The sequence below is a fragment of the Equus przewalskii genome, chromosome 11 (assembly GCF_037783145.1).
Source record: "Equus przewalskii isolate Varuska chromosome 11, EquPr2, whole genome shotgun sequence".
NCBI classification, from domain to species: domain Eukaryota; kingdom Metazoa; phylum Chordata; class Mammalia; order Perissodactyla; family Equidae; genus Equus; species Equus przewalskii.
The window spans coordinates 3,270,555-3,290,894 of record NC_091841.1 but is presented as its reverse complement, the minus strand read 5'-3'; the positions used below and the strand labels follow the sequence as shown (position 1 = coordinate 3,290,894).

The following is a 20,340-nucleotide window of genomic DNA, read 5'->3' as shown; positions in this document are numbered from 1 at the left end:
AGACTAGGGTGCAATTGAGGAAATTATCGCTTCGCAGGGTCAAATGGCGCACCAATGGAACAAGAGATGACACTGACCTCTGCTTTACTGAGCCGCCCCTTGGAGTCCTGTACCACTGAATAGCACCTTCCCGGTACTGGAATGCGCCTGTTTGTTGTTGTGCTCTGTAGAACCAAAGAAATTACCTATTAGCATGAGCTTAGAAACCAAATCGTTTAACCAATCCTGAGGGAGGAAAAGAAAGGTTAATTCTATTTGAATGAACACAAATATTGCTTCCCTAGTTTGGTCCCTATCATGCAATATTTAATGAAGCTAAGCAAAATAGAATAATTTTTAAAAGTGAGTTAACATTTCATATAAATAAAAATAATTCGTAAACTCAGATGGATTCTGTTTTGTGTTTCAGATGACTCAAGTGATGATACCAATTTACTTCCTGAATCCAGGGCGTCCTTAAAATAACCCTTGAACCTGTACGTGAACTCTGAGAATTTTTCACAAAGTACTATAGAGCTTCACTCTTCAATACAGCAGGCACTGGCCACATATGGCCATTCAAATTTAAATTAATTAAAATTAAATAAGATTACAAATTAAGTTCCTTGGTTGATCTAGCCACTCCAAGTGCTCAAGAGCCACACGTGGCTAGTGGCTACCACACTGGACAACATAGATGTTTCCATCGTTGCACAAATTCTATTGAGAGACAGTACTGCTAAAGTCTACCAGATACCTTTAAAGTACATGCTGTAATATTTATTTAATAATGAAGTAAAAGTGAATTGTATCTATTTATTATTGGTTAAAAACAGAAGAAATCATATATCGCTTGTTGTTGTTTTAATGTGAACATTATGTTCTATGTTTTATGCTTACACACACTCCTTCCGATATTCAGCAAAAATATGTCCTGGAATCCTGCCACATTGCTGGCTCTGTGTTAGGCACTGCAGATACACATGAGTTCAATCTAGTGGAGGAGAAACTCCCATAACAAATGATTACAATCCAATGAAACGGGAGCTATGACAAAGGTACAGAAATGAGAACCTCTAGGAGATGAAAATTGTGGGGAAAGGAGTGACATGTTAGCTGGACCTCAAGTAGGATTAGGGTTTCGCAAACCTTGTGAGGAAAAGGTGGAAGGTGTTCGGATGGAGGAAATAGTTCATGCAAGGGCATGGAGATATGAAAGAGTAAGATGTGTTTGAGGACAGCAAGAGGCTAGATCCTGGCGTGAAATTAGTGGGGGAAGCCTAAATGGAAGGTGATGAGACTAGAATTCTGAGTTAGAGCCAACTGGAAGCGTGCCATGCTGCTGAGGCAGCGCTTACTGTGAGGGGCTATGGAATTAATGAAGGTTTTGGCATATAGAATATTTATGCTTTGAAAAAAACGAAACTAGTCTGTTGTGAAGGACGGACTAGAGAAAATAAGAGTAATTAAATGCATATGGGATAATTTAAAGAAAAGTTGGAAATTTATACCACATGGCAACTTGCTACCAGATGCTAAATAGAAATAAAGTTCCCATATATATTCACATTTATATAGGCATAGAAACATACTTATAGTTACAAAAATTGCACAATGCTAACAAGACTAAGTAAACGTATGAGTGTGTAACCTAGACACCAATTTATTTCCAAATTCTTTGTTATGAGGGAGCCCACAGACACAGACACATACACACACACACACCATTTACTAAGTTCTTCTTCTATGTCAAGGCCTGTGTTAACTGCTATTCCTACATTATCTCATTTTACCCCTTAGCAAGTATCCCAGGGGATAGGAACTATTTTCCCCATTTTAAAGTTATGGCCCAGGCAGGTTATGTATCTCACCTAAAACCAGACAACTAGGAAGAGGCAGAATCAGACACTGAAGTCATGCATATATAATTTTTTTAAGCCTGTGCTTTTAACTTCTGCTCAATATTGCCTTCCAGGATGATATAACATTCTTGATTCATGGTTTGGGTCCAGCATTCTTGAAACAGACAATAAAATGACATAAAGTACAAAGAAAACACTCAACATAAAAAGTTTGATAAACGTTCTCCACGAGCTCCAACAAACTCATCATACCTCAATGATGGCTGAGTTTTAAAGGCGTGTGCACTTGACAAGATACTTAAACTCATGTAAACAAAGATGCTTCATTGGGAAAAAAAAGAAGAATGGGCTCCAATGACCTGAATCCAAAGTTCCCTTCTAATCTCACAGTAATATAAGAAATATCATGCAGATTCTTCTTCACACACGTTTACTTGCATCCTGTCTCGCCAAGAGGGTGAAGATGCCTTTAAAGTGACTGTCCTAGCTGCTTCCATTACCCTACCTTCGGGGACTGACTGCAAGAGCAGAAGTTCCAGCTGGAACTCTAAAGATGAAACCAGAGGTAAATCAACTGTGTAGCCAGCCCATGACGGGGAGAACAAGAGGAAGGGAGCCAGCCGCCCCATGAAAAATATTAATATCAAATGGAGGGTGCGCTGGTGGTGGAACAGGAGGTAGAGGGACATAAAGGAGTTTATGAGCAGGCTGGGCAGGGATAAGAAACTGAAATGATCTCTGTCATTTTGTTTCTCAGCTTGAAGAACTATGACAATCAACCATTTTTTCCTTCTATTGCAAAACAACTACACTGACAAATATCTTCAAAGCGTCACTGAATTATTGGCAGCACACTGATAATTATCTTGATAAGCAGTTCTTTTTCTTCAACAGCTCATCAATATGGAGGAAGAGGCTGCCCCTCTTGAGAATTCCCACTGGTTGGAGTTAATTATACTGAACAGCGGCCTGGCATCCTGGATGACATCGAGGTCATCTCTGGTGTGGATGGATTTTATGACCTCTAAGAAGTCACCAAGCCCTGCCTGCTTCTGTGTCCAGGCAACAGCCCTGACATCACATAGACCCAAAGCGCAGTCCTTCCAGTTCATTGCATTTTAGCTCCACTGTGCCGTGGGGCATGAAGATCAAGAACTCGGGTCCATGTACAGATGCAGCTTAGGAACACAAAAATTGGAGATTTCTGTTAAAGACTCTGTTAAAGATTCTGCTATAAACTCATCTGTCTTGATCACACAGCATGGCCCCTCCTTCCCTAGGTTGCAATAATCCTACGTCTCCATGAAGCTCGATGCAATTCATCAACATCAATCAATTTTAACAGAAATCTTGGGTAGAAAGGCAAACTACATCATAGAGTTGCCGTAACTGAACCCAATGCAGCCAGAGAAGACAAGCATCTTTGCCAGAGAAACGCAGTAAGGAGCAGACGGAAAATCAGCTCTGGTTTAAACCAAAAGAAGGTCATTATTGCTATTATCTGTCATAGGCTTTCCTATGTGTGTATACACACAGATACATATACATTTTTTAAATAAAACATCTTTTTTTTTAAAGATTGGCACCTGAGCTAACATCTGTTGCCAATCTTCTTTTTTCATCTTCTTCTCCTCCCCAAAGCCCCCCAGTACATAGTTGTATATTCTAGTTGTAGGTTCTTCTGGTTGTGCTATGTGGGATGCCACCTCAGCATGGCCTGATGAGTGGTGACATGTCTGTGCCCAGGATCCGAACCTGTGAAACCCTGGGCCGCCTAAACAGAGCACACAAACTTAACCACTCAGCCATGGGGCTGGCCCCTATTTTTATCTTTTAATTCTAAACATCATACATGCAACACGTACATACACCCAAACACACACCAATTTTCCTTGAAATACCAAATTCTGTTTCAGAAATGACTTGGGATTGGATTAACATCTTAGACCTAAAAGGTGTCTCCAAGATCATCGGGCTCAGCCATGTTTACTAGGATAGTAAGTTACTTTTTATACTATTTTGCAAAGTTAACCATATTGATAGAGGTCCTACTGTGTGCCACACAACAAAACAAGGCAACTGAGGACTTGGTTTAAAGGGAACATCTTAAGGTAAGTTTCCAAGGGGAAAAAAGAAAGCAGGAAAAAGAAGCCTAAGAAACAGTTTTCTGGCTTCCTGCTATAGCATTCTCTCCACTATCTCATGCCATCCTGGTCAGTTAGGAAGCAATTACTTGTAAGAAACAGAAAACCCTACCACTATAGCTCCTAACATGCTTAACCAAGTCATTTCATTTAACAAAAATTCTGGGAGTAGGTGTTAGTCCACCAGCTTAACACTGCCAAGACTGGAGTGACACTTCTTGGCCTTTTCATCATGCCTGTTGTCTCTTGCTCACAATGTGGCTGCTGCATCTCCAGGCATTATAACCCCTTTCCAATGGGAAGAAAGAGGAAGGGGAGAGGCTTTTCTGCCTGTACCTCACTGGTCAGAACTTTACCACACAGCCACCCAACCCGGTGAGACTGTGAAATGGTGTGTCTTAAACTACTCACATTGCTGCCTCAAACAAAATTAGGAATGTGAACACGAAGAACAAGGAGAGAGTTAATGCTGAGTAGGCAGTTTACACTCTTGTGACACACACTGACTGTCCAAGGAACCGCTTCCTCCTTTTGAGAGCAGACACAAGACTTCAGCTAAAAATCCAGTTGCTTATTGACCGTTAGCTAGGGTGCTGGGAAGAAGAAAAAGTAGGTGTCAGTGTCCATGCAGGCTGCGCGGCCCCCCACTCACCTCACTCAAAACCTCCCACTTCTCTCACCCCGTGGCTGTGGGTGCAGGCTACAGTCTGAGACTCCTCTGTGCCCTCCCCTCCCCCATTGCCCCCAGGGCAACAGACAAATGAGCGGCAGTTAATTGGCCTCCGGAATGAAAGGTTCTTAGCCTTTGAGTCAGTTGAGAAGCATCAATAGTAGGGGTAAGAAATGAGGAAATTTCAAAGAAAATAGTATACTATTGTATATTATTTGTTCTCTCACACACACACACACACATACACATGCACACACACAATTAAAATAGTATTTTTACCAACAAAAGTAAAAAAGTCTTGGTATAAGTTTAGGAGATTTAAACACCAGTTTGGCAGGAGAGTGACTTATTTGTCAAGTAATCATGATCTTTTTTTTTTTCTGCTTTATCTCCCCAAACCCCCCTGTACCCAGTTGTACTTCTTAGTTGCATGTCCTTCCAGTTGTGGGATGTGGGACGCCACTTCAACGTGGCCTGACGAGCGGTGCCATGTCCGCGCCCAGGATCCAAACCCTGGGCCCCCGCAGCAGAGCGCGTGAACTTAACCACTCGGCCACGGAGCTGGCCCCCAATCATGATCTTAAAAAACAAATATTGTCAACTGTTAGAATAAAACTCCTAAGGTCGTCCATCTTTTTTTAAGCTTAAAATAAAATAGGAAATAGCACAAGAAAAACGCTACTTTACTTATACGTAATTAGTCATTTGGCTCCTTTAGTCAGAGTTTATCTGTTTATAGAATGAGAAGATGGCGGCCAGTTGGCCTGGAAGGCCCATTAGAGCTTGACCCACCTGTGCAGAAATCACTCTTCACCAAGGCAGGGAGCTGGCCATCCAGTCTCTGTTTCCTGCCTCTATAATACGGTGTCATCACCTAATAAAGGAGCCAACCTGTTTCCAGGGTGACCAGTTGTCCAAGTTAACCTAGCACAGAGAGATCTTCCAGGATTCAAGATGGTCAGTGCTAAAACTGGGACAGTCCCAGGCAAAGCAAGATGAGCTGACCACCCCCTGCACCACTCCACTTACAGCATGTACCCCCTGTCCAGACCCCATTCCTACCTTGCTAGTCTTGTGTAGAGGGGACAGAACTAGGGTAGAGACCTGCAGTGTAATCAGACTCAACAACTAAAATGAATTTCTGCTTATTCAAAATGTCCTTCCACACGTTCAAAGTTTTCATTACTGTTAATTACGTGACATCTGTTTCTAAGGGGAAAATTTAGGAAAATAGCTCATAAGATGCACTTTGCTTGAAATTTTCGTTAGATTTTACCACCTGCTACAAAGCAGCAAGCCTCATTTAGACAGGCTCGATCCCCCTTTCCACGCTTGTATCCAGTAGCCGCAAGACAGATGTGTTCAATGCATTTGATTTGTTTTGGCATTTTGGGCACAAACTTAATTATGATAAACCAGTCTAGCCCTTTCTCACCTACCCTCCTCTTCAGAGTGGATCACACTGATAAAGTGTGATTTAAGTATATTTTTCAGTAATTCTAAATAATTGACCCAGGGAAATTAAAATAATATTTTCCTGTTCTACTTGTCATAACCTGTCGAGATATCTTTCAAAATGTGCTACTGCAGGGAAAAAAGAAATTTTATACACATATTATTGCTGAAATTTCCTGGCTCTTTGCCTCGCTGAAGAGCAATGCATGAAATATTTATTCAAAAATGGAAATATTAAGAATTAAATGAATTTAAACCATCCTAATTACTTTATGAGCATTTCTCCACTGCTTAAGGAAACTCCAAATTATCTTCTGTTCTGCATAGGCTGTGTTGGCCAGAACATCTTGTTGTAAAAATGAAAAACCCCTCTCAAATAACTAACTCGAATGATCTAATTCTATTTAAATAACCGTGCTCAGGATGAAGTAACTGGCTTAGCATTTCAGGAACAAAGTCAGAAGAGTTAAAGAACTTTCAGCTACATGGGACCTGGAAGATCATTCATTCTCTCACTGGACAAACATTTATTTATGGAGCCTAGAGTTTCTACCCTCATGGAACTTACATTCCAGAAGGATAGATAGACAGCCATCCCTGTGATGGTGATGATAAGTAATAGGAAGAAAACCAGCAGGGTGAAAATGACAAACATTGTTTTATCTTAAAGGAGGAGCATCTCTCAGAAAGTGACATCTGCATTGTGACCTAAAGTAACCTGAGGGAGGAGAGAGGATGCTCCCCACCATCATCATCTTTACACGTCTGCAGCAGTGCTTGTCATGGCACCCGGACCAGCCGCATCAGAATCACCTGAGAATTTGCTAAAAATGCACATTCTTAGGCCCTACGCCAGATCTACTGAATAGAAGACTCTGGCGGTGGGACCCAGCAACCTGTGTTTTAATAAGTTTTCCAAGTGATTCTGACGCATGCTCGCATTTGAGACCAACTGCTCTAACAATCTCACCCATTAAGGTCCCATTCGAAAGCTTTCTAGAGCTTCACGATTGAGAGTGGTCTTTCCCCTCCTCTAAAATCCTGCAACACCTTACAGATAACCATCCTGAGGCACTTTGACTCTCCTCTTTGTATTATGGCTGCTCATGTGCCTGAAGAATCTCCATTTGTCACCAGCCGGCTCCTTTAAAGCAGAGACTACGTGATGATTAATTTTATGTGTCAACTTGACTCGGCCATGGGGTACCCAGATACTTCGCTAAACATTATTTCTGGGTATGTCTGTGAGACTGTATCTAAACGAGATCACCATTTGAATTGGAGGACTCAGTAAGGCGGGTCGTCCTCCACAATGTGGGTGGACATTATCTAATCTGTTGAGAGCCAGAATAGAACAAAAAGGTGGAGGAAGGGGGAAGTCACTCTCTCTGCCTGACTGATGGAGCTGGCACACTGGTCTTCTCCTGCCCTTGGACTTGGACCAGGACCAATGCCATCAGTTCCCCTGGTTCTTGGCCTTTGGACTTGGAATGGGATTACAACACCTGCTTCCCTGGGTCCCCAGCTGGCAGATGGCAGATGGTGGGATTTCTCAGTCTCCATAATCACATGGGCCAATTTCTTCTAAAATGTATATTTACATTTTCTATATTAGGTTCTGTGTCTCTAATACAAACTGTTAACTATTCCGTTTTAGTATTCCTCACAGTTTGGCAAGGTCCCTGGCACAAAGGAAGGCTATAAAAATACATGAAGAGGATGATGTAGTAGACAGAATAATGGTCCCCAAAAATATCAGGTCCTCATGCTTGAAACCTATAGATGTCATCTGATAGGGAACTACGGTCTTTGCAGATGTGATTAAGTTAAGGGTCTTGAGATGGGAAGATTATCCTGTATTATTTTGGTGGACCCTAAATGTAATCACAAGTGTCTTTATAAGAGAGAAACAGAGGAAAATGTGATGCACACGGAGGAGGAGAAAGCAAACGTGACCATGGAGGCAGAAACTGGACTGACGTGGCCGCAAGCTAAGGAATGCTGGCTGTCACCAAAAGCTGGAAGACGTAAGGAACACATTCTCCCCTCGAGTTCCCAGAGGGAGCACAGTCCTCTTGACACCTTGATGTCAGCCCAGTGTCTGATTTCTGGCCTCCAGAACTGTGAAAGAATAAATTTCTGTTGTTTTAAGCCACTGAATATTTGGTAATTTGTCACAGCAGACACAGAAAACTAATACAGATAATAACAGCTAACAGTTATGATGGCTTTTTAATATGTCACCTTGGCTAAGCTACAGTCCTCAGCTATTCAGTAAAACATTAATCTAGGAACTGCTGTGAACGGCTTTTGCAGGTGTAATTAACATTCCTAATCAGTTGACAGTAAGTAAGAGAGATTATCCTGAGTGAGCCTGGCTGTATTGTTGGAAGGATTTAAAAGCTAGGCAGAGGCATTCCGCAGAGAGAGAAGAAATTCTGCCTGTAGGCAGCAGCTTCAGACCACACCCGTGTAGTGTCAGTCTGCTGAGATCTTCTCTCCCTGATAACCGTGGATGGCATCCTTGGCCCATGGCCTTGGGGTCAAGCCTGCCCATGATCTCTGCCTGCCCTGGCTAAACCCTGACTGATGTCGACAGTGAGCATGTACTCTGCAGCAGGCATTGTACACACATCATATTGCCTAATCTTCACAACAATCCTAAGAGGTAGGTATGATTATTATCCCACTTTATAGATAAGATCGTTGACACTTATAGGGGCGAACTGAATTACCCAAGGTCACATAGCTAATAGGAAGCAGAGCTGTCCTTCAAATGCAGGCAGTCTGATTCCAGAGCCTCCATCACTATACAGAATTGTCTCCCACCAAACCATGAATAAGTGCAAGATACAGTAGAAGACGCATTGCAAGGAAATTTCTAGTGCTCTTAAATGTTTCAGGCTTAATAAAGGGGAATCAGCAAACAAAAGAATTTGCTTTAGAATGAGTCCTGTTAATTTGGAACAATCAAGGCAGACTGGAGTGTATGGAAGACAGTTGTTTTCTAAGTAATTTTGAGAACCCCGGCCCACCTGGGCTCAAAGCCTCCTTCAACCGTCCCCGCTGAGTGGGGTCAGTTGACCCACCTTCCTGCCGTACTTTCTCTCTGAGACAACAACTGGAACTGGACAGACGCTTCAGACAGCAGGGGATAGACAGCCTTGGTGATAAAAGTGAGAAATTTAGGAGGCTTCCGCAGGGTTCCTATGTACTGCCCCATATTCATGAGAAATGAAAAACTTTATCAGCCTTTGCCCCAGGGTGCTAATTAAATATTCTAAGAATAAGATTTTCATATCTGGCATCTTGTAGCTGAAAATAAATTTGCTCACCACAAAAAAGAATACTCAGCCCAGTTGAGAACGCATGAAGTCGTTCTAACATTCTTCATCATAGATAATTCAGCATAGGATGGTTCTAAGTCAGTGGGAGGTGAGGATGGAAACCTCCCAAAGAACCTGAAGGACCTTATAATAAGAGAGTTGTTTCTCTATGCCAGTCCTGCCTGCGTGGTCATGATAAGTCTGGGCTTGGGAATTCATCAGAGGCGGGTTCCAGACTCAGTTCATTCAACAGATGACTTTGGTAAATTACTTACTTTCCCACGAGGAAAATAGGCTTATTGGGTTTATTAATATTATTATAATTATTATTATTATATAATGCACAATCATTTAATAAATTCAAATAATACATAGAACAAAGCAAAACAGTAAAGTTCACTTGAAATCTCACTACCCAAGGATAACTGACATTGACATTTTCTTGGGCACTAGCTAATCTCTTTCTGCCCAGCTACTCGCATCGATAAAGTGGAAACAAATGCAAATAGAGTCTGCCTCAGAGGTGGTAGGGGAGACGCATGAAATGAATCAGGTAAAACGCTTAGCACAGGGCGTAGCTAATAAGACTCGCCTGGGCTAATGTCATCAATGGTCCTGGTTTGCCACGGTCTCTCTTGGTTTTAGCACTGAAAGCCCACATCCCGGGGCACGCCTCAGTCTCTGGCAAAGCAAGATGGTTGCTCACAAAGCATATGACAAAACCTAAAGGAAGGATAACAATGAAGTACCATATTTACTGGAGTCCAGACAGTGCACGAGAGCTATTTTAACAACGAGTCATCACACGGTTTTCTTTAGATTAATTTTCGCTATCTAACATGGGGCCAGCTTGGACCAAATGAGGAAATCTCAAAGCCAGTTGTCCAACTTCAGAAAGGCATTGTCCTAGTACAGAACTGTCATTTGTCCAGAGGCAGTTTTGGGTTTCCAGCAAATTGCATTTCCTTTCTGCCTGCCTATACCTTCAAGTAGAAGGAATGAGCAGGAGAAATCTTCTGGACTCCACTGAGCTACAAGCCACTCTTGACAAGAAGAAGGGAAGCTGAGTACTTAGCAGAGGTCCCCTGTGGACCGCTGGTCCCCAGCAGTCTCAGCTGGCCAAAGAATGTTGATCTCCTGGCTTCATTACACTCCTGTCTTTGAACTGCTCATGTTTGGATGGCACTGGCTCAGCAGGACACATGTCTCATCATCACAGTGTCAGTTAGCCTTCCAAAGCTCTGCCTTGTTCTAACTCCATCAGGATTAGAAGCAGCAGAAACTAAAATGGTGTTTTCTTAGCCAGGCCTTCAGCCTACTGATCTCTGCTCACCCCTGGGAGAATGCTCATTCCTAACAAGTTATTGGGCTCTTTTTCTGTGCCCCCAGTTTAATAGATCAGTTAGTTTGGATATCCTGACAAATGTGAAGAAGATATTTCCTTTGGCTACGACTCATCCCATCCTTTCTAGTTATCAACTCGGCCCTTCTATCATCCAAACAAGGACCAGCCAACTTGCTGTGAGTTATGGCCCTTCGTTTCCCTTTCTCCTTCCATTATTTTTCACTTGGCTTCTCTCGATTACTCTTCTCTGTGTTCGCCTGGAGATCCTTAATTATCTTGCCTCTAGTGCATTCAAACCTTTGGACTAACAAGTGCTCGGAGCTGTTTTCTTCCTCCTGAGAAACCAACTGGAAAGTCACTCAGACGTGCTGCCCCAGCTATATTTCAAATAAGCACCAGAGAAGCTGAGCAAGAGCCTCCAATTTTCAAGGATCTCTGGAGTCCCAACTGAGTATCCTTGAGTTTGAGAAATACACACAGACACACTTCCAAGTGACATTACATTAACAGTTATAATAAAAATTTCTGTGTCTTTGTCCCCATCTCATCATGTAGAAACTCAGACTCTGACAAAGACCCCCAAACCCCATGAACATTTCTGGGGGGTCATTTATATGTACAAATGCAAATACCTTCAGTATTTATGGGGCTTTTTCTGGCTACACAGCCACCCAATTGCTGCTTCTGTCCCCTCTCAGCACTGCAATCTCCCAGCTGACATCATTGCCCACAACTGGAACAGCGGTATGGTAGAGTGGGACGATCAGCACTGCCAGGAGCCTCCAATTAAGTGTAACATAAAGTGGAGAGAGTATTAATGAAATGGCTTGCATATTTTCCTGTCTCTCCCTCCAGATCAGCTACAAGTCCATGGGACTGAGCTACACATAAATCAGAGGGACCAGCACCACATTCTACTCATAATCACATATCTTCCCATGACCAAGACCATATAAATGGGTCAAGCTCATTATGCACAGGAATTTGTCCCCTTAAAACAAGGTCTCAGCCCTGGTGCTCCGCATACAAACAGACCTCCATCAGCTGCCCTCATGTTCCACGCCCTTACCCTCGCTTCATCACCCCAGGTCCCAGATTCCCAAGCATGCCTAAACCCCTAAATAAGCAGAGCATCGGTGCCACTGCATCTCCACATGTGCATATTATTTTTAAATGATTCATTTCAAATCCTGAGCATAGGCCTAGACACTGGAGATTCAAGAATGAAAGAGATTCAGCACTACCCTTAAAAGGATGTGTAGTCCTGGATTGTTTTCCATCATCTCAGATTTGTGAATCCCCAAAGTGCAGCCCAGGTTACGTAAAGACATAACAAGCCCAGGAGCTGGAGGGTTGTGTTACACTGGCCAGCATGGTTGCTTCTGTGAGTTTCCCTGGAACAAAAGCCCATGTCCTGTCATAAGACCCAAGGAACCTATTAGAAGAAATTGATCCTAATGATATGCAGAATTAACACAAAAAGGAAAATGGCTGAAACAAATGGATCTTGACACCACATTAATGGCTTTTTCATAGGAGAAAATGAATTCAAGAGCAAATAATGGAAATTAATGAAGGTACCCTAGGCAAAGTCCTCCCCCTCCTCCTAAATAAGGGTTTTAGTAGAGTCTGTCCTCCCTTCAAGATGACCAAGGGTCCTACGGAGAATCCTGAGAGATGATGGACAATCTGAATGAGGAGTAGCCTCAGAAAACTCCACTGGAGCTTAGAGCTGAGTCACCTCTCAGGGGAGGTGGTAAATTTCCACAGCCTTTATAGATCAGTTGGCTGATATTTCAATACCAACCGTCGATGTCTTTAAAGGGTATTTATAGCTTTAATGGCATTAGGGTGACTGAACTCCCGAGACTCCTGAACTTTTATCTGTTAGTGAAAAGTATAAATCACTTTGACCTATGGAAGTGTTTTCCCTAGAAATTAATGCCTCCTCTTCCGTTATCTCCTCAGCCCCAGCAAGGCAGGATCAGCCCAAGCAGAAGTGAACGCCTTTCGAGGGAACAGCAAAGGTCATGCAGGGGGATGCAGGGAAGATATGATAAGAATGATTTTTATCCTTTCCTGAGCTGGAATGTGCCTGAAGCAGAAGCTGGGTCACTTCCCTGAGAGTTCATCTAAGACTTGCATACACCTAATGTTACAAAATTAAAACACCAAATTCTCCCAGAACTCTCATCTCCTACCACACTTCATTCACTTCCATAGCACACACCACTATCTAGTCTATGTGAGTGTACATTGTCCACGTTCCCCCATTAGAATGAGCTCCATGATACAGAGGTTTGTATCTGTTTTGTCCACCAATGTATCCCCAGCACCTAGTATAGTGCCTGGAACATTGTAGATTGTCAATAAATATTTATTGAATGAATGAATGATGAATGAATGAATGAATGACAAGAATCATAGAATCTCAAGATTGAAAGGGAATCCTTTCAATCAAAGCCATCTGATGACCAACATCCTTTCCTTCAGTTACTGGCTCTGATAATGACAATGGACAAGGAAGGTCACATAGGAAATAATGCAGAGATCCAACTGGGAATGTACTTGAGAAAATTGGATCGTCATGCCCCAAGGGGAATGGTAGAGGAGCACTGTTGGAACATAAGAACAGAGACACTCTGCCCCATATCTTGGTCTTCCTGATGGGTCCAGCTGGAGAGGAAGCAGAAAGAACCACAAACTCCTCAGTTGCTCAGTCAGATATTTATTGGCCACCCACCATATCCTCATAGACATTACTGATCACTTTCTGTATGTCGGGGACCTTTTTAGGTCCCTTTTTAGCATAAATAGCGAACAGGACAGAGCCAACACCTGCGCTCACGGAGCTTGAAGTCCTTTAGAGAAAACAGCCATTCAATAGTTACAATTATGTAAGTGCTATCAAGAGGAAATGTCAGGTGCCACAGGAACACAGAAAAGGGCCACCTAAGCTACCTGCAGATTCAGGGAAAGCCACCTGAAGAAGCAACACATAAACTCCTCCCTACCCTTTAATGCTTAAAATGCAAAAGCAAGTCTGAAGATAAGACTCAGGAAAGACGGAAGAGTCTGGACCAGGAGGCTGCGGAACTGGATTTTGGACCCTCAGTTTACTCTATGACCTTGAGCAAGTCACTCCACTTCTCAGAGTTTCAATTTCTCCATCGTGTTGGTACTTTTAAATTCTGATATTTTACCATCCCTAGAAGAAGTAAGATCCAGCTAGCCAGTGTCCAGAGTAGACATTAGATCAGAGGCTTGACTCTTAGCATAGGAAATATACGTGTTGGGGATGAATTACTTTGGAAGTTAATGAGAAAAGGAAACTGGAACAATATGAGAAGGGGCTTAGGAGTGGGAAGGAGGAGTGAGGGAGGTGGGGTGGGATGGAGGGTTTTGACTGAAATGACCCTGGGAAGGAATTAAAAGGCAACCAAAGCAAACCATTCTAATAATAAATATCTGTTGCGTTTAGAACTTTGATGCCTGCACTATCTCATTTAATACTCAAAAAAACCTGTGAATTATGATTGCATCTATTTTGCAATTAGGAAACTGAGATTCAAAAGCACAGAATCGGAATTTGGCAAAGCAGAATGTATATTCAGTCCTCCTGGCTCCCGAGTCCCATTAGAGGACACAGCAGGGATGCGGAGAAGCTGCTCTCTGGAGATAGCTCTGGGCAGTTCCCCATCTCAGATGGAGCAGAGGGCATCTGAGAAGGAAAAAGTCACTGCCAGAGCCTTAGCCAAAACGAGCTAATAATAGAAAGCTGCCAAAGATGGGCGGGGGAGCAGTCACCGCACAGTAGGCCACTGCTCTCTCTTCCATGCCCCTCAGTAAGATACACCCTCATAAATGCAGGAAGCTCTCCTTCACTCAGCATGACTGGGCTAGGACTGGGGGGAGCAATTCTAGCATTTGTTCATTCATTCAATGAACATTCATTGACAGTCCACTGGGTGCCAGCCCTAGTACATCAGGAAAGAGAGCCCCTCCCCTCAAGGCATGCAGAGGCTGGGTTAGCATAATGTCAGGCACACGCTGCCCCCAGGTGAGTCCTGTCTCCACTATTAGCCAATTTTGTGACTTCGAGTAGGGTTTCTTAAACTCTCTGTGCCTCTGTGTTCTCACCAGTAAAATGGAAATGATGGTAGTCTCTACTCTGCGAATGCCTGGGGATAAAGTGGATAACACACAAAAAGCCCTTTGCACAGTCCCAGCACTTTAGAAGAGCTCAATGAATGGAAACGATCATTATTGTGACATAAGATGTATCTTGAATGAAAGACAGAAGTTTGTCAAGGACACAGGTAAGGGTAAGTCCAAAAATCGTATTTATAAAGCCTCAGGGTATGAGAATGTTTGGAACATTCAAGGAACCACAAACTGAAGTTCAGGGTGCAAGTTTGGCAGCAATGGGAGATGGAGCTGAGACAGTGAGCAAGGGCCAGCTCATAAAGGACCTTAAACCCCGATAGAGAGTTTAGACTTGCTTACGCAAGAAAATAACATGATCCAATTTTCATTTCATAAATATATTATTGTCTTCTGTCACAGGTCGGGTTTCCCAGGAAGGGACTCTAAGTTGGAGATTAGTTTGTAAATGTTTTTTAAGGCGTGTCTGTGGGATCAACACCTGTGAAAAAGGGAGGATGGAAGCAGAATTGGGCACAGAGAGAAGTCAGGCTGCAATGCATTCCCACCCCTTGGGGTAATCAGGAGCCAGAATGCCCTTCAGAGTTGTCCCAAGTTGAGGTAAGAAAGCCAGGACATCATACCCTGCGTGAAACATTCATTAGCTGGGTGGGGCCCGCCTGGGTAAGGGGACTGACCTTGGGTGAGGGGATTGGCCTTAGGCACCCTCTGCAGCTAAGGCACCAAAATGCTGACAGCTGAAGGATGTTGAAAATCACACTCACAAAGCTGGGTCAATAAGTCCTTCACTGGAAGGGGATTTGAACAGAACATCTCCACATCCACCATACCTTTCCTATGAAAGCAGAAGATTAACAATAACCCACCAGGGAACCAAGCTGGAGGCCTGAGATGCCCTGTCAGGAGTGTACAGCCAGGCAAAGCAGCTTGCACATGAGTGTACGTACCACACACACACACACACACACACACACACACACACACGCCAGTGTCTAAAAATAAAGAATTCCTAGGAGAGATTCTCATCCTTTTATTCTAACTAGGTATCCCCAGCAGTTTTTCCTTTCTCCAGAGGCCTTTAGAGCCTTTCCAGCAGAGACAATTTTATTTATGGTGCTGAATGATACCTGAAAAGAAAAAGCGGCCAGCCAGGGAAAACCAGAAGCTCAGCTAGGGATCTTCAAGGCTTCTCAACATATTTCTTACTCTTTTTCCAGGCAGAAATTTCCATTTACAAACTTCTTACAGCTCAATTTGTCTTATGTTAGCTTTTCAGTATTCCCATTTTTTTTTAAGCACACACAGACTCATGACAAATCATCATTTTCTCTGATTCATGTGTTCAATTAGTGTAGATATTAACTTGAGCTGCCTGACTCGTGGCAGTGAGTAAATGGGCACCTCCAGTTCTGAAGTTCCCTCAAATTTCCAGTATTAAATTAGCCTTTCACAGGCATCAAATGGCTGGGATGGGAGCTGACTTCTTAATGTTTCTATCTGTGTGATATAGAAGCCCAGGAGTTTTTGGTTCCTTTGAGCTTGTAAACTTGCTGGAATGAACTAAATCACAAGTGACAGTTCAGGAGAGTAAGATGCGACATCAACATCAGATCTGAAATGCCGAAGACAGGAGTGAAACAAGACAAAGGGCCTACGGAATCTGCAATGGACGCTTAAGAGCTAGAAGGCATTTGGGACAATATATCCTCTTCCCTCATTTTTCAAAAGAGAAAAAACAAAACGGAGAAATGTCGAATGAATTGCCAGATGGCTCAGTCCGTCCGTTAGCGGTGGAGCTGAGACACAAATTTCTTGGCACCCAGTATGGGGACCTTTCTCTATTCCACCTCCAGAAGAGTAATGGAGCATCAGGACATTGTTGGAATTGGAAATATTTCAAGGCACATCTGGGCAGGAAGTTATCCGAAGTATATTATAATCATAGCTTCTCATTTTCATTTTATGACTCACCAATGAAATGCTGGGTTGTTTTAAAGCCATAATGGGAAGCTCCATGAAGGTTTATGTGAGGGTGGGAGAAATCAGTCACCCGCATCAAAGAGGCGATGGGGAAGCCTGCTTCCATCGCGGTCTTTGCAGACCACATCCTCACATCCTACGAAACTAGAATCAATTCTATCATCCTCTGTCACTTCACCCAGTTCATTGCTTTTCACTCTTCACAGCTTGTTGTCATTTGTTTATTAGTGTTTTTCCTTATTTATTTCCTATTTCCCTGCCCCCAGATTAAGAAGTGCAAGAGGGTGGGAAACATGTTTGTTTTTTTCATCCCTCCATCCCCAGTACATACTAAGCATAGAAACAATCATTGCTGAATGTAAGCGTGAATGAACAAATGAGTGAGCAAAGTGGACAAACTGATGATCATTAGCTACTTGATACTGTGTTTCCTCAGGTAATCATCAAGCATTTTTCCCTTCCCACCCCCTCTCCTCACTCCCTTCCCATTACCCTGTTCCATCCTTCATGTATTAGAGAGACTGAGATAGAGAATGGTCATGTTTCTATCCATGATTACACAGCTGATTAGAGACAGAACTAGAATAAAATCCTAAATTTTCTGGACTTCCATCTCTTTCCACTGGGCCATATTGCCTTTCGAGTTATTTTGAGGTCTCCTCCCTCTTACACATACATATGTGTTTAGATAGTATTTCTAAATACAAACATATTTATTTCCACCAACTAGAAAGAAGATTTCTGAAAAAAAAAGTTGTTTGCTCTGTGGGCCACTAAGTCTAATAAGCTTCTCTAAGAACAACAATAAGCCATTGGTAAGTTTGAGAAATGCTACCTACTTTATACCTATTGTGAATATTCACAAAGTACTTTAGAACCCTAAGGACTGTGTCATGAAACTAATTTACTTATATTAGATCCAAGTTCCTCAAATTTATTTGACCAAGGCAACCGTATTTTGAGTCTAGCACCCATTCACATCTCTTATAACTAACATTCCAAGGCATAGTTTGGGAAAAGCTAAGGTAGAAGCACATAGAAACGATGTTGAATGCCTGGCGGAGGTGTGACTCTCTCATAAATACTGAAGTTGTGCTAACGAGGAGCCTTGACCTTGTGAATAAACCTACCTGTCCTTTTTAAGGTGAGCTAAGCTCCAACCTGAGTGTCTTTCGAAAAGTGACAGAACAAGGGAAGAATGTCACTATGCAGCAAAGAGAAGGCAATGAAGGGTGCTGTAACTGCCATTGCTTCCTGTCTTCACCATATTCATCCTGAGCTGAATTTGAGGTTTGCCTGGATGTCTGGACATTTCCCTCTTTCCTCTCTCTTGAGGAGCACTAAACCTTTACTCATCAATCTGATTTCAAAAACAAATCATGAAAATCCCATAACCAAGTGAACTCCCATGCAGAAGTTCAACTTGTAGCATCTTGCATCTTAGAACAGGCGCATTTTTTGAAATAATATCTCCCCATCTCCAAACCTCTGGGTCCCATACCTAGAAATGCAACACAACTAATTGTTCTGCTTCATAACATACACATATTTTTGTAGCATCTCGGTCTCCTCCACCTACTAATTCTATAAGTGACCTTGGGCAAGTTAAATAACCACTCTGTGCCTCCTTTTCCTCATCTGTAACACACGTTGTGCAAAGACTAAATTAGTTATTACATGTAAAAAAGTTCTTAAGGTATTGGACACATTTATTTCTCCATAAAACAGTTATTATTTTTATAGTCGTCATCCTCATCATTATTACGCTGAGTTTTTCTGGATGATTAGTTTCTACTTTATCATTTCAGCATTCTGTTAGCCATCTGAGTGGAAATGGAGTTATTATCATTATCACCTTAAAGACTAGATCCAAGAAACCAAGGCAAAATGAAAGAAATGTGGAATCCATATATACATGATTATTTGTTAATAAGCATCAAGACACTAATTAGTAAGAGCAAAGCAAACCATTGTTTGAAACAACTATAGAAATCTGATGATCCTAATTAATAAGTTAATTTACTTACTGTTCTTTTAGATTGCCAACTTTAACCAACAAGTAAACATTTATCCTCATTATTGGCATAGAAAGTTTAAAAGAGAATGGCAGCAAGATGACTGACCATAAATTTTGTTTAAACTAATCAGAGATCACCTGTCAGCAACTCTTCAAACACAGCAGAGATCAACAAAATCCAAGAGTCTACTATGTACCATCCAATAGCAATTATACCCACCAAGAGCACTCCTAGGAGTACAAATCCTCTAAGAACACACTCATGCACATTTTGCATTTATACTGACCACCCACTGTGAACCAGCACCAAGCTAGGCATGCAGGAGAACCATGAACCAGACAGACACTGCATTGCTCTCATGAAGTTCGGAGTCTAGCGGGGGGAAAGCCAATTGGAACATGATATTTCAACAAGTGTAACGAGTTCCATGGGGCCATAGCAGCCATACTGAAATGTACTTTTTTCTGACCATTCAGTTAATAATTGTTTTGTCTCCAAGGACCATAGGAAACAAATACAAAATGCTTTTGAGAGAGGCAGAATTGTGTTTGCATGTCCTCAGAATGGTGTATCACTGTTAGCTCAGCTTCTTCCTCTCAACCAGTCCTCACTGGGGTACATAGAGGGATTGATTGGCTCCATGGGATTGACATCCATGTTCTATCTTCTCCTTCAATAAAGACTCTATAGGGTGTGATGATGCCCTTAAACAAGTATCCTAAGGTAGCATAACAATAATAAATTCTAACACATATCTTATTCCATATAACATGGTGCTTCACCAACGATGAAGGCTGCGTGGGAGGTACTTGCTCAAGGAGAAGTAATGACAAATTTCAAGACCTAAAAGGATAGTAGAATAAGGCTATGGTGACCTCATTTTCCAAACCAAAAACTCAGGACACAAAGTCTAACAAAAGATTTTTTTCACTTCTAGGAATTAGACAGTCTGAGAGATGTAGTTTAAATGCCAAAATATTGGCATTTCTAGGACACTGATAGTATATGGAAACAACAGAACAGAATGCTTGAAATCAAGACAGCCCTGGAAAAACTCAAGAAATATCAACCTAAAAGAATTTGCATAAATGACAGAGCCTTGAGATCTGTGGAGACTAAAAACAATGGAGAGGTGGGAGATGGAGAAGTTTATAAGAGTTCAAGGAGAGGACAAATGAATCCTGAATACCCTTAGCTACAGAGAGAGAGAGAAAAACCAGACTCTTTTCACTTTATAAATACCATTAACCCAAATCAATTGATTCCTCTTACCCCTCTGGTAAAAAAAAAAAAAAGTGTCAAAATATTTCAAGGTAAAGAAACAAATATACCCCTTTGATCAACTATTTAAATGGAAAACAAATCCACGTATATGTTTTCTGTTAGGCTCTTTTAGT

The 20,340-nt window shown here is 42.1% G+C and overlaps 1 long non-coding RNA gene across 2 annotated transcripts in view; it reads right to left on the bottom strand.

Annotated features, from left to right (window-relative positions):
* The window catches only part of LOC139074453 (uncharacterized), a 42,333-nt gene extending 37,570 nt beyond the window's left edge, over positions 1-4,763 (bottom strand). The window contains exons 1-3 of one of the 2 annotated variants that reach the window (XR_011524073.1): positions 4,666-4,763; positions 4,397-4,578; positions 78-164 (exon numbers count right to left, since the gene is read on the bottom strand). This is a non-coding gene — a long non-coding RNA (uncharacterized lncRNA). Of the gene's footprint in view, positions 1-77; positions 165-4,396; positions 4,579-4,637 lie in introns of both variants that reach the window. The other variant, XR_011524074.1, reaches the window with a different exon arrangement.
* Between the last annotated feature and the right edge of the window lie 15,577 nt (positions 4,764-20,340).